Raw genomic sequence first — 14,242 nt, 5'->3', positions numbered from 1 at the left:
AACAACAAAACTATGGAGTATAGTAAATACATAAACCAGTAGCATAGTCATTCATTATCATCTTCAAGTATTGTGCACTCTATGTAATTGTAGGTGCTGAACTTTTATATGCCCGGGAAGGCAGTTGCTCTGTTTACCCCAGCGTCACCACACACACGTGAGCATTGCCCTGCTATATGACTTTACAATGGCTACAAGGCAATGAGAATTTTTCAGCTCCATTATAATCTTATGGGACCATCATCCTGTATGCAGTTCATCACTGACCCCAAACACCACTATGAGGCACATGACTGTATATCCTAGAGAGAAGTGGAAGGGCATGGTCACAAAGCCTTCATTTTCTACCGTGGGGAGAAGTTGCTCTGTGTGGGGCTTGTCTTCAAGTCTGAATGAGCAGGAGGAGATTTGATCATAAACGTCAACACCCAGCAGGCACAGCCCACCCAGAAGGTGGCAGGTCAGCTGGTTTTTCCTTCACTGGTTTGACTCAATCCTCTGGCGGCTCAGATATAGCTTAAGTGCGATTAAACTTTAGAACGAGCTGCCAGGAGGACTGTGAAATCTTTATCCCTAAAATTAGGAGCAACAACCATTTGGCTCAGATGGTTTCTGAAGGCAAAGGTTCGGACTGGATTCATGATTCCTGATTGCTGGCCCCTGTCCCAGGCCAGACCACCATGCGAACACCATTTCTCAGCAAATGAGAGAAATACGAGAGCTACATCATGTTTTTCCACAGTTAAATATATTCCATTTTAATTATAGGTCATATCTGTAATACAGCTTTCTTTGTTTGTAGCACTATATTGTTACTTGTAGCTGGAAATTAATTTTCCCATGCCTTAGCTTAGAAAAATAAGAAGTAAAATGAGGATGGAAAGAGACTTTGCCCAGGGCTATGGGCGCACGATGCAGTGTGCAGATGATGTTTTATTGAATTGTGCACTTGAAACCAGTATGGTTTGGTGAACCAATATCACCCCAATAAATTCAATTAAAAAGAAGAAAAAGAAGAAGAAAACAGTCTATATCAATTCCAATTTCTTTTTTTCAAAGTTTTAATGGGCTTTGAAATTCAAAATTCTGTGAACCACTGGTCTAAATAATCCTCATTCAACAAATATTCATTCATCTGCCTGTTAGTATGTCTCACAAAGGAAAAATAATGATTTTTGTCCTTCTTGAGAATAAAAAATAATAAAATCAACCAACATTCATTGCACAGGACACCATGCTGTTTTATGTACATTATATTATTTAACTCTTGCAACACTCATCAGACAAAGACACACAGCCAAAAGCAGAGGGCATGGGATGAGCACCAGGACACCTGGCTCAGGATCCCATAACTGACCTGTGTTTTTACCTTCCTAAGGAAACAAACTATTAATGGTGTTTCCAGGGAGGTGGCATGGTACCAGAGAAACACTTTAAGCTTTTAAATATATTGCTTTTTCATGAAACCAAAGCTTGAGTAGTGGGGTGGGTAGGCATGACAATAAAAACAAACAAAAACATAAGGCAGATGTCAGAAGCCTGAGTGAAATGTTATGGCGTATGGCACATCCCCAGTCAGTCAGCTGTCAGGTAATCAGAGACCACTTGTCCAGATGGCCCGATCATCCTAGCTCAATAACCCAATCACACCCCCTCTGCGTCACGGGTGTCTGTTTTGGGCTCCGTGATTCTGGGAGCACTTCTACATATGCTGCAACACTAAACGAGGTGTGAACAGGAATTGACATCTAGCTAATGGTGATGGCTAATTATAGAATGGGAAAAATAATACTTTGGTTTTGATTGAGCTATTTTAACCTTAATTCTGAATTTAAAATCAAAGGTTGGAATGTGAGTATATGCCAAGGTCACTTGGAACTATAATCCAATTCTGTAGTCACTGCTGCCCAGGTAAGTTAGGTCATAATTTTGATGATATTTTGAACAGGTAGAATGAGGCACTGTCTTGGAGAATTAAGTAATTTCTTGTTCTTTTTCTGCAAAAACAGGGAGGGGTTCAGAAAGTCATTTTGACTTGGGCACACTAAGGGAGTAAATCACCATCAAGTTACCAGAGCTGGATCTAACCTTTGGGCGGGGCATGGGAGGGAGGGCCCCTAGAAGGTAATCAGCAGCTGCTATGGCTGAATTGCCCCCTGCCCCCTCAAATCATATGTTGAAGCCCTCATCTCTTGTATGTTAGTATTTGGAGATGGAGTCTTTAGGAAGTAATTAGATTTGGTGAAATCAGGAGAGGGGCACCCTTGTGATGGCATTAGTGCCCTTATAAGAAGAGGAAGAGATGCCAGAGCTCTCTCTCCACCACGTGAAAGAAGGTGGCTTTCTGAAAGCCAGAAAGAAAGCCCTCACCAGAATCCAAAGCTGTTGGCACCCTGATCTCAAAGCTCAAAAACCATCCTATATAATAAAAGGCTAATGTGCAAATTGTCCCCTCAACCAGGAGTTCAACCTGGAGTTCGACCAGGGGCGGGGTCAGCCAGCCAACTGCCTGCAGCCCCTCCCCCAGCCAGCCAGACCCACCCATGCACAAATTCGTGCACTGGGCCTCTAGTGAGTAAATAAATCTATGTTGCTTAAGCCACCCAGCCTATGGCACTTGTTACAGCAGCAGAGCTAAGATTGCTCTCCTTAGGACCATGAGCAGATCACTTAATTGCAGTAAAATGATATTTGTAACCAGCATTTTTTTGAGGTTTGAAAAGGAAAAGCAATCTGACCCCAAGATACATGTGTCTTTGGGGAGGAGAAGGGAGAAAGTCTGCATTCATAAGTGGGCAGATGCTTGGCACTGTTCTCACCCAGGGCATAGAGAGCTGTGACTCCAGAAAGTCAACCAAGGAGTGTCATCTCCAGCCATCCCTGGAACTGAGAGGCTGTCTGGTCCATCTCAGAAAGCGGAGTCAAGGCCAATGATGGTCCAACCTGCTGTGATGGGTCAGCCTATGGGCCAGCAAAGCCTACAAGCAGTAGTGCAAAGGAGAGGCAGTAATGGTGCCAGAGGGCTTCCCAAGCTGTCCACAACCATATTGTGTGTCCTGTGTAGCCTGCAGCCTAGGACAATTCAGAGGGAGGGGAGAACTCAAAAGGGAGAGAATGGTTTGCTGACTGTCTGGCATAGGGAGTCCTAAGCTGGTTTGTGTATATATATATATATATATATATACAATATATATACAATATATATACAATATATATACAATATATATATATATATATATATATATATATATATATATTATTGATTTCAGAGAGGAAGGGAGAGAGAGATAGAAACATCAATGATGAGAGAGAATCAGTGGTTGGTTGCCTCCTACATGCCCCTTACTGGGGATTGAGCCTGCAACCCGGGCATGAGCCCTGACTGGGAATCAAATAGTGACCTTCTGGATCATAGATCGTCGCTCAACAACTGAGCCACACTGGCTGGACTGGTTTGCATTTTTTAATTGGAGAAATAGAGAAGATATGTACCTGTATTTGTACCCTTCACTTGGGTTCTTATAATAGTCAGATATAAAGGCAGAAAAAAATGTCTTCTTTTTGTAGGAAAATCATCAACTCCGCATTTTGGAAATTGTCTTAGAGCCAGTGTTGTATGGTGCTTAAGAGCGCGGGCCTGGTACCTTGTCACCTGGGTTGGAACCCCAGTCCTTCCGAGTTACCAGCTGTGTAACCTTAAGCAAATTCCTTTATCTCCATGTGCCTGGTCTGTTAAATGGATGCGATAATGCCTTCCTTCAGGAGTTATAGTATTAAGCTTAAAGCATTTACAACTGTACCTTGTACAAAGTAATTCTTCTTGTCAGTTCCAAACCTAATATTTTACAAACCAGATCACCAAGACTCAGAGGTAAATTTGGCAGTCACAATGCACTTTGGCATCATTACTATTTAGTAACAAGTTGGGGTGAGCAGCTGGCTCCATAGTCTATCTTGATTTTAGCATTGAATGTCCCGCATTCTGGACAAACTGGGACAACTGGTCACTCTGCAGTGATGAGGATAAAGTTACATGAAGGAAATCAGCTGAATGAGGCCATAACTATAGAGGAGATTTCCTTCTGGAAGGGAGCAATGTTGCTACTGAAGCTATAATTCCAAAGGCAGGCACCTGGTGTGAGACTCAGAGCAGTTACAAAAGCATCTGTCAGGTTGTGTGTGACCGTATAAAGCAGAGGTTCTCCAGTAATGTGTTAGTGTGGTGGTCGGCATTTTTCAGACAGGCTTTCTATCCCCAGGGGTATTTCAGCCCAGCAGATGTGGGCTGGTCTCATAAGCTGAAGGTCTGTCCTGACATTTACAGAATGGAGTTCTAAATAATAATTTAAGATTGCATTTGTTGAGCATTTATCTCAAAGGAGCTCGGTGTGCTTGGCAGTCATGATTTTAATTAATCCGCACACTGCCTCTGTGTGACACAGAGCAGGCAGGTGTAATTATCTCTGGTTTGCAGATTATATGACTTGGAGGAACGCCTGGTTATAAGGTGCCTTAGAAAAAGATGCTCCACTCTGATAATGGCTTTGGTTTGGTTCCCATTGTTTCCAGTGAGCCTTAGCCTTGATGTGACTCTAGGGAACCCTAAATGAACATTATAAACAATACACTCTGTAGTGCTAGTCCATCTGTCTTTGCTTGTCACACGATATATCTGGTCATCCTATTGAACAGCCTGTGCCCAACAGGCAGAAAACTGAGCCATGACATAGTCATCAGGCCAGGCCTCCGGAGGTCAGTCACTGCTCAGTACACTCCCTGCACAAAAAAATGTGTACGCTATGCCTTTGTGTGTCAACTGTGAGATCTTTACTAATTGATTAAATAGTGGATTAATAATTGAGAAATGCCATCCCATTCAGCCCACACCCCTCGCCTCCGGCACAGTTAAGTCCAAACAGGAAGAGGATAAATGAAAATAGGAATTGATTTCCCATCAGAAGAGATGGGCTGATAAAGGTGGTGCTAAGAATAACAAAGTGACATTAACAGTCAGCATACACTGAATTCTTAAAGCGCACCAAGCCCTTTCTAAGCATTTTATATGTAGCACTGCTTTGGGCTGAATGTTTGTGTCCCGTAAAATTCATTCACTGAAACTTAATTCCCGATGTGACAGTTTTAAGTGCTGGGGCCTTTGGGAGGTGAGTGGGATGAATGCCTGTAAAAAGAGGCGGAAAGAGCTCCCTTGCCCCTTCTGCCAGGTGACACTTCAAGGATAACAGTTGTCTATGAACAGGAAGTGGGCTATTACCAGACAGGAATCTGATGATGCCTTCATCTTGGGCTTCCCAGTCTTCAGAACTGTGAGAGGCAAATGATACTTAAGCTTCTCAGTTAATTTTTCAGAGAAGGAAACTGAGGCACAGAGAACTTAAATATTTTACCAACGATTACAGAACTAACAAATGTCAGAAACAGGATTTGAACCTAGGCAAGTTGCTTTCAGAGACCTTATACTTAACCACTATGCTATAGGGAATGCAAGGATCAAACACTTAAAACACTTAAAATAACTTCCTGTTTATTAAGTAAAACTTCCATCCTGCCTAAGTGATAAACCCAGTGGTTGCTTGTCCTTTGGCCAATCCTCATATCCTCTGCTTGGGGGTGAGACTGATGAGGAGAAAGTTGCATTGAACTCACCTGAGACCAGGAGAAGTGACAATATCAGCCACGGAAGCTGATTTGCCAGTATGGAAGGCTTTTCTTGGTTTAACTTGTTTCCCAAACATGTCATTTAGATTAATCAGAAATCAACAAAATTACTCTATGCCCCATGCCTCCACATGTATCATGGTTTGCTTGTAGGGATACAAGCTCTTCGTTTACTGAAATTACAGTCACAGCACCTCAGTTGGTCCATCGTGCAAGTCGAGGGAAGGTAGGATGGGGGGAATCAGAGATGAGGAAATGCCTTGGAGACAAAGCAGAAGGGGAGAGGCTGTTCCGTTTTGGAGCATTTCTCTGGTCCAAGGCACACTCCAGGGTCAGGAGGCCACTGTGAGCACTTGTGGCCATGGAAACAGGGCCTCATGAGCACAGAACATTTGCAGAAGGAGAAGTGCAATGACAAAAGCTAGTTTTATGACAATCCTAAAACCCTGAAGGATGACATCATGGGTAAGGTCTTCAATCAAGTCCCATAGGCAAGTGCAATCAGTAGCTGCTTTTGTGAAACTTTGGAAGCTGCCACCAAGTCCTTGGGAGTGAGAACAATTCAGCACAACCGTTTTGTTTTTAGAACACAATAGTCTCACCTGCCAATTTGGACATAACTCTTGGGCAGTCAAAAGAATATGGAGGTCAGCAACCCCCAACTCATTTCTGCCTTTTCCTATCTATCTCAGCTTCACTTAGTGATGCTCCTTCCTACACATGTTATTCTGTCCAGTCTCCCCATTCCCAGAGGGCTGAGGCAGAATGCAGCCAAGTAGTATAAACACGGATCTTACCCTTACCACAAATCTCTCCCTGGACGCCCGGTCCTCCTTGGTCCCTGAGTCAGAGCCGCCCATCTTCTGGGCCAGACTGCCCAGCCTCCCGTATATGGTAAGACTGGATCCCCACGGAGGCCAGCAATGCCTCTGGGGTCCTGGGAACCTCAGCATTCCTCAGGCTTGGAGGTAACCACCCATACAGCACTAATTTTTATGTGTCAGGCACTGTTGTAGGAATTGGGGATAGTGCAATGACCAAGATGGACCAAGTCCCTGCATCTCATGGGAGAAAGAGAAATGGGCAATAAACAAGTGAAAAATAAACACTCTTAACTTCAGGAAGTGAAGACTGCTCTGAAGAAACATCAAGCAGGGTAAAGGGATAGAGAGTGATGGAGACTGTAACAGGGGTTGGAGTTTTGCTTCAAGCCCTAAATGGAAGTTTGGGGCCATGTCACCTGAGAAGAAATGTCACCCGACCCTCCTTTGCCCAGGCCCCAACCACAACTCAGGACTGGCCCAGTGCAAAACGAACTGTTAAAAAATGATTAAGAGTTTGGAGACCAGGAAAGTAGAGCATTAAACCACATCCAGGGCTCTGCACACCTGCACAGCTGCCAGCCCATGACGTTGCCCTGCCATACCTTCGGATGACTTCCGGGTTCCCACTAGAAGGCTCCGTTCACCTGTCAGGTTGCCGTTCTGCTTTATTGCAGCCAAAGCACTTCCTGTTTGCCTCCGTATGGCTAGGGCTTGCTTATCCCCTGAACCCCGAGCCTGCACCCCCACTGCCCTCTCCCACCCAGCCCCCAAGCTCGTCAGCTGGCAACCAGGCCCGCTCCCAGCCCCTGTTCTGCCATGAGATCCTGGTGAGCCTTCCTCACTCCCATTGGCTCCTCTGAGTATCCATGCTCCATTCTTACCTGCTGGGTCTTGCTCCCAGTAACAGGATTAGATCAAAGTACAAAATTAATGTTGCTATTTGGCCTTGGGTTCAGAACCTCTGGGCATATTCCTCTAAGCATCACTTAAGGAGAATGCTCGGAGGATGGCCCACAATGAGAGCGTGGCTGTGAGGAGAGGCAGCCTGTCAGACTCAGCAGCACGGACCACTCAATTACCAGGATGTAGCTGTCACGAGGATGCTGGGATAGAAGTACTTGGTGGTTCTTTAAACCGCATGCAAAGGCATTTAAGAGCCCAGGTTTAAACGCCCTGCTCTTCCTGTCTCTGCTGCTGCTACTGCACCAGATGAAGGGAAAGGTATAACTGAATTTGTGTTTGTTGAATCAGCATCTGTGACAAGAGAGATAACAAATGTGAGTGAGAACGGGAAGGGAACAGATCTTACAAATAGGAAGCAGCATCACGTGTTTTTTTTTTCTGGGGATGGAACTTGGAGCTGAGTCACGTGGAGGCCTTTCTTGAAGGCCTGGGTAAGCCTCTTTAGTGCACAGGAATGAGGAGATAGGGTTCCTGGCCGGGACTCATTATTGCATGTGCAGGGAGAGGAAATTGATCTGGCTTAGTAATGAAGGGGATTAAAATGCGCTTTCAGAACTGTGTGGGCTCTTTTTTTATTTTCTACTAGGGGCCCAGTGCATGAAAGAAACTTCACCTTGAAAGAAACTGTGGGCCACGAGGCTGCGGTGGGCACAGGGGCAGGTCTCGGCCCATCCTCCGTGCTCCTGCCCGGCCCCTCCCACCGCGGCCCCTGGTCTGCCAGCAATCCCACTCTGCCACTGCTGCTCCCACATGCTGACGGCACTGGCCCCACTCACACCTGCTGATGGCATGGAGCAATTGGGGCTGGTGCCAGCAGTGGGTACAAGCAGCAGCTGCTGCCCCGATTGCCCCTCAGGAGCAGGGGGAGGTGGAGAAGCCCTCAGGGTTGATAGGGGCTGGCAGCCGCTGCTCGCATCCGATGATGGTGCTGAATGATCTGGGCCCATGCCAGGCACTGGCAGCAAGTGCAAGCACTGGGCAGGACCATGGTGCGCCAGAGCAAAGAATTTTCAGTAACCATCAGAGGCTTGCCCCAGTGATAGCAACCAGTGCCCCACCTTGGTCTGGCACCCCTGCTCACCTACTCCACCATCCCACCAGAGCCCGATGCCCATGTTCCATACTCTGTCACCTGCTGCCAAAGCCTGCCATGTTCCGCATGTGCCCCCTGGTGGTCAGCGAACATCATAGCAACTGGTTGTTCAGTTGTTCTGTTGTTCCTTCATTCAGACTATTTGCATATTAGACTATTCTGTTCTAATATGCAAATTAGTCTTCCCACCACATAAAAACTATGAAAAAAAAGATGTCTTAATTTTAGGAGTCGATACAACTTAAGCACATTCACATAATATGAGACAATGACCTATTCTGATACAAAAAAAAAAAAAAAATGAAAGCATGCAGTAGATTCCTACTGAGAAGAAGCTGTCAGCCAAGGCATGGTTTCACTCATAAAATGAAATCAGAGCCCATGGAGAATTCAAACTTGCAACTATGGCATTGATTCCAGAGCAGTGGGAGCAGAATTGCAGGGTCACTGGCCTGGCGGTGTGTGTTGGGGCAGGGGGGCGGTCTTGGGGAGGTTTCTTTAGTGCCCACATGCCCTCCATGTCCTTACTCTTACTCTATATTCTCTCCTTCTCCTAATCCTCCTGTTTTATTTTGCTTTGTTTTCTTTTATTTATCTTGACCCACTTCTGGTTATGTTGTCCTTGATCTTGAAACTCTTTCAAGTGTCCACTTTCATCCTTCTAGCTTTATACCCCTTTCTGGCAGATGAGAGTCTTGGGCTTCGGCCCTGATTCTGCATTCACTTGGCCAGATCCTCTGCAGCCTCCACATCCATTGGTCTCCGAAGTTCAGCACCCACGGGCCACACCACACACACACACACACACACAAACACACACACACACCCCCTGCCAGGGCAGTGGACTTCCACCAGTCCTTAGCCCAGCCGTGGGCAAACTACGGCCCACGGGCTGGATTCGGCCCTTTTGAAATGAATAAAACTAAAAAAAAAAAAAAAGACCGTACCCTTTTATGTAATGATGTCTACTTTGAATTTATATTAGTTCACACAAACACTCCATCCATGCTTTTGTTCCAGCCCTCCGGTCCAGTTTAAGAACCCATTGTGGCCCTTGAGTCAAAAAGTTTGCCCACCCCTGCCTTAGCCTCAGGGAAGAGTGAAGATGGTGAGTATATACAATGGAGTCACTTTCACCAAGATGCTAAAATTATGAACATTATGAAGGTTGAGGCATAAGGAAAAACTACATTCTTGTTCTAACTAGCCTGGGAACTTAAACTTTTTTTGGACTTTCCAGTCCTGCATCAAAGCCTAGATACACATCTGCACCTCCAGATAACCCTCTGGTTGCCCCCTCAAGGACTCACTTACACACACACCTGGCCTCTATTACCCAAACCACTGGACTGGACCAGACCTCCTGGCGCCCATCTCCCAGACCACCTGGCATCTGGCATCCTGCTATCTGTTATCTGACCGATAACCATCCTGGACCAATCCTATGGCCAAGAATACAGAACTGATAATTCCCAAGAATGTATCTTTTACTGTAAGATCTTTTATTTTTTACTTCTTCTTTGAAACACTTCCAGATTTGGGCTGAGCTGCATTTCCAGTTTGAAAACTCTAAGGCCTTGAAAAAAATCTTTATCATTTATTTCTTGAAAAGCCTCCCAACTCCTTTTGAGTTCACTTGACAGCCTCCAAACACCTCCATCCCTTACCCCTCCCCTCCATGGTACTTTGTGGCTTTCCCCAACCTCAGTTTCAGCTGGTACCAAACACACATGGGTCATGGCTAAGCATCATTGGACAAAAGCAGGCAATTATTTTCTACTCTCCTTTCTCTGCATAGTTTTGCTAAAAAATAATATATTTATTAAGCTTGGATCTTATGAGTAACACATATATACATACACACACACACACACACACACACACACACACACACACTAGTACAAGTGCTTTGATATTGTGAAGTGCTGTCCTAAGGTTAGCTATTATGTTCAATCTGAAGGAACCCTTCTGTAATGGCAAACAGAAATAAAGCTTTCACAAGCGACATATCTATTTCTTTTTTAAACAATTTTGTTAAAAATATGTTTTTATTGGTTTTAGAGAGAGAGGAAGGGAGCGGGAGAGAGAAAGAGAAAAACATGGCCTGCATACCCCCCGACCAGGGATCAAACCTGCAGCCTGGGTATGTGCCCTCACTGGGAATTGAACTCACCACCTTTTGGTTTACAAAGACGATGCTTCAACTAACTGAGCCACACCAGCCAGGGCAGGGACATATCTATTTCCTTTAGGTTTTTCAAAAACATTCTTAAAATTAAATCACCATTTAATATTTGAAAATTCCCCTTATCACTACCCATCTTTTCAATTACATTGATCTTAAAGAATTCCATTCATAGTACATGCCTATTGTATGAAATTATAAATTAGTTACCCAGGACCCGCAATGATCCCTGACAGACAAAGCTATATGCCCAACAAAATGGTTCAGCCTTCTGGTAAGACCTCCTTAGGTTAATTTCTACCAGAGATTTTAGTTAGACCCGAAGCAGGCTCTGACATAAGGTTCCCAGGACATGTATGTAGAGAAACATACCCGTGGGTCTTTAAACATATTTACCCAATACTCTGTTTCAATGATTTAACCATAAAAGTTTTCCCAAATTGCTTTTGCTTATTTTATCTGTATTGATCCAATGTGATACATGATCGCAACATAAGATTTAATTCTAAATCAAGGTTTTATAGGCTCTTTAGTGGTGGCATTAATTTGAAATGAGCCTATTTCAACTAAAATGTGTTATATTGAGTCCATGTTATAGTCAATAACACAGTTGTTTGTTCAGCTTCTCCATGTTTGTTCAACACTTTGTTAGCTCCTAATAAGGACCTTGGTGAGGTCTGAGTAGAACAAATGGGAAGATGTTTGGGAGTGCAATGAAGCGAGCCTATTGTTTTTGTAAGCATGCAGTAAGAATTCTTTTAAGAAGATATTCATAGCTTTACAAGTACTATATGTGTTAACAGCTAGAGCTATTGTCAGCATAGTAGTTAAGTCAATGAGTGCATTTAAAATTAGGTCCACTCAGCATTCAGCAGTTGGTGTTATGCTACCTTTGTATTTAACATAAGATTTTCCATGTCACACTTAACACTGATACAAAAATTTTGAAGTACATGTTTCTAAGAAAGAAGCCCACCAGATTTAATAGTAATTCTCAACACTAATTGCACATTAGAATCAACTGGGAAGCTTTTAAAACTATAAATGCCCAGGCTCCATCTATGACCAGTTCTGAATCTCTAGATCACGATTTTCAAGGTGTAGTCCCTGAATCAGGATCTTCAGCATTGTCTAGAACCTTGTCAGAATTAATTCCCAGGCCCAGCCCAGACCTACCTACTGAACCATGACACTGGGGGTGAGGGTGAGCTTGGGGCACAGCCATCTGTGGGATTCTAATGCTGAAGCTCAAGAACCACTGCTTCAAGTACCAACATTTGTATTTTTTTAAAAAAGCTTCCAGAGCCCTGGCTGGTTTGGCTCGGTGGATAGAGCATCGGCCTGCGGACTGAAGGGTCCCGGGTTCGATTCCGGTCAAGGGCATGTGCCTTGGTTGTGGGCACATCCCCAGTGGGGAGTGTGCAGGAGGCAGCTGAATTGATGTTTCTCTCTCATCAATGTTTCTGGCTCTCTATCCCTCTCCCTTTCTCTCTGTAAAAAAAAAAAAATCAATAAAATATATAAAAGCCATGTTCTGTTTCTTAAAAAAAAAAAAAAAAACCTTACAGAGATTTAAATATGCATCCAGGGATAGTAGTGCAACATGACATCAGAGGCATGAAAAAATTGCTGGAATTGCCAAAACCGGTTTGGCTCAGTGGATAGAGCATCAGCCTGCGGACTGAAGGGTCCCAGGTTCGATTCTGGTCAAGGGCATGTGCCTTGGTTGCGGGCACATCCCCAGTGGGGGGTGTGCAAGAGGCAGCTGGTCGATGTTTCTCTCTCATCGGTGTTTCTAGCTTTCTATCCCTCTCCCTTCCTCTCTGTAAAAAATCAATAAAAAATATATTTCAAAAAAATTGCTGGAATAGAAAAACACATAAAACTTCTAGTTATAGGGGAGCTGCTTGCTATACCACAAAGGCACCTCTGTGAAGAAAATCAGTCTAAGTGTAGCTGGCTGAGGTCATGCTTGCTGACTGCAGTAGATGTGGCCACCTCCCTGGATGGAACATTACCCATGGCCCCGCTCCTTAGACCTGCTCTTCCCAGTCAGGATGCAGGTGATGGCAGGAGGAATGACGGGCCAGGGGACTCAGACTCAACTGCAGGATCTGAGATATGAGAGCCCTGCCTGGAGAGAGAGTATTTTAGACCATGAGGTTGAAGTTGGGATTTCCAGTACATATGAACTTTCCAATATATATGAACTTTTACCTAATAAGCTTCATTGAAATAAATATTCCAAGTGATTGTCTCTAAGAACATCCAGATAAATGCATAATTATGACAAATCAATAAATGCTTCCACTTCATCAAGCACTTAGAGTGAATACAATAAATCATTTTGAAGGATTATTTCGAAACTCTCCTTAAGAGTGGCTCTTTAAGAGGCTGTTAATAGACATGTGGAAAAATACTGATTTGAGTCAATTGTATAGTTTAAGTTGTCTATAATTAAGTCCCTTACTAAATTCTTGGTAATTAAATGTATTAAAACAAAAGACCTATATAATCTTCCCTATAGTTCAATATATATATGTATATATATATGCCTAAGTGACCCAATGACCAAACAAACAACGGGTTGACAAGTCACTATGACGTGCAGTGAACACCAGGGGGCAGTTGCTCAATGCAGGAGATGCCCCCTGGTGGTCAGTGTATTCCCACAGCCAACCTCCTCTAGTCGGCCAACCTCCCACAGTCCAGCCAACCTCCTGTGGCCCCTCCTCCTGCCGGCCAACCTCCCACAGCCCTGATCGACCCTGATCGCTGGCCAGGCCGAGGGACCCCACCTGTGCACAAATGTATGCACCGGGCCTCTAAAACATATATATGAGAGAGAGAGAGAGGAATGTGCCAAAATGTATTATTGGTGAATTTGGGTGTAAGTAAAATGAGGTTTATATTAAAATATATATATTAAAATAAAATGTTATGAAAATAATTTTTATTTATTTAAAAATGTTTCTATTTTCAAATAGTTTATCTAATCTAAGACAAACATGCAAATTGACTGTACCTTTGCTATGCCTCAAGCCACACCCACCAGCCAATCAGAGCGACTATATGCAAGTTAACCCAACCAAGATGGCGGCCAGCAGCCACAGAGCTGGAGCAAGCAGGAGGCTTGCTCGGTCCAGTGATGGAGGAAGCCAAGCTTCCCGCCTGCCGTGGCTGGCTCTGAGCTCCATTGAAGGCAACAAAGTTTCAATTATAGAAGGTAAATAAATCTCAGAATAAAAAGAAAAAAATGAGAGCTGGGAGCTTCTGTCACCAGGAGGGGCTTGGCCAGCCTGAAAACAGCCCTCAGCCCCTCACCCAGACTGGCCAGGCACCCCATTGGGGACCCTCTACCCTAAAGGGGGTGTGGCCAGCCTGAAAACATCCATGAGCCCCTCACCCAGGCTGGCCAAACCTCCATGGGGCGAGGGTCCAAACAGCCATCAGCCCCTCACCCAGGCTGGCCAGGCACCCCAGCAGGACCCCCACCTGGAA

Source organism: Myotis myotis, unplaced genomic scaffold, assembly GCF_014108235.1.
Source record: "Myotis myotis isolate mMyoMyo1 unplaced genomic scaffold, mMyoMyo1.p scaffold_m19_p_2, whole genome shotgun sequence".
Lineage (NCBI taxonomy): Eukaryota > Metazoa > Chordata > Mammalia > Chiroptera > Vespertilionidae > Myotis > Myotis myotis.
The sequence above is the reverse complement of the archived record's forward strand: the minus strand, read 5'-3'. Positions refer to the sequence as shown.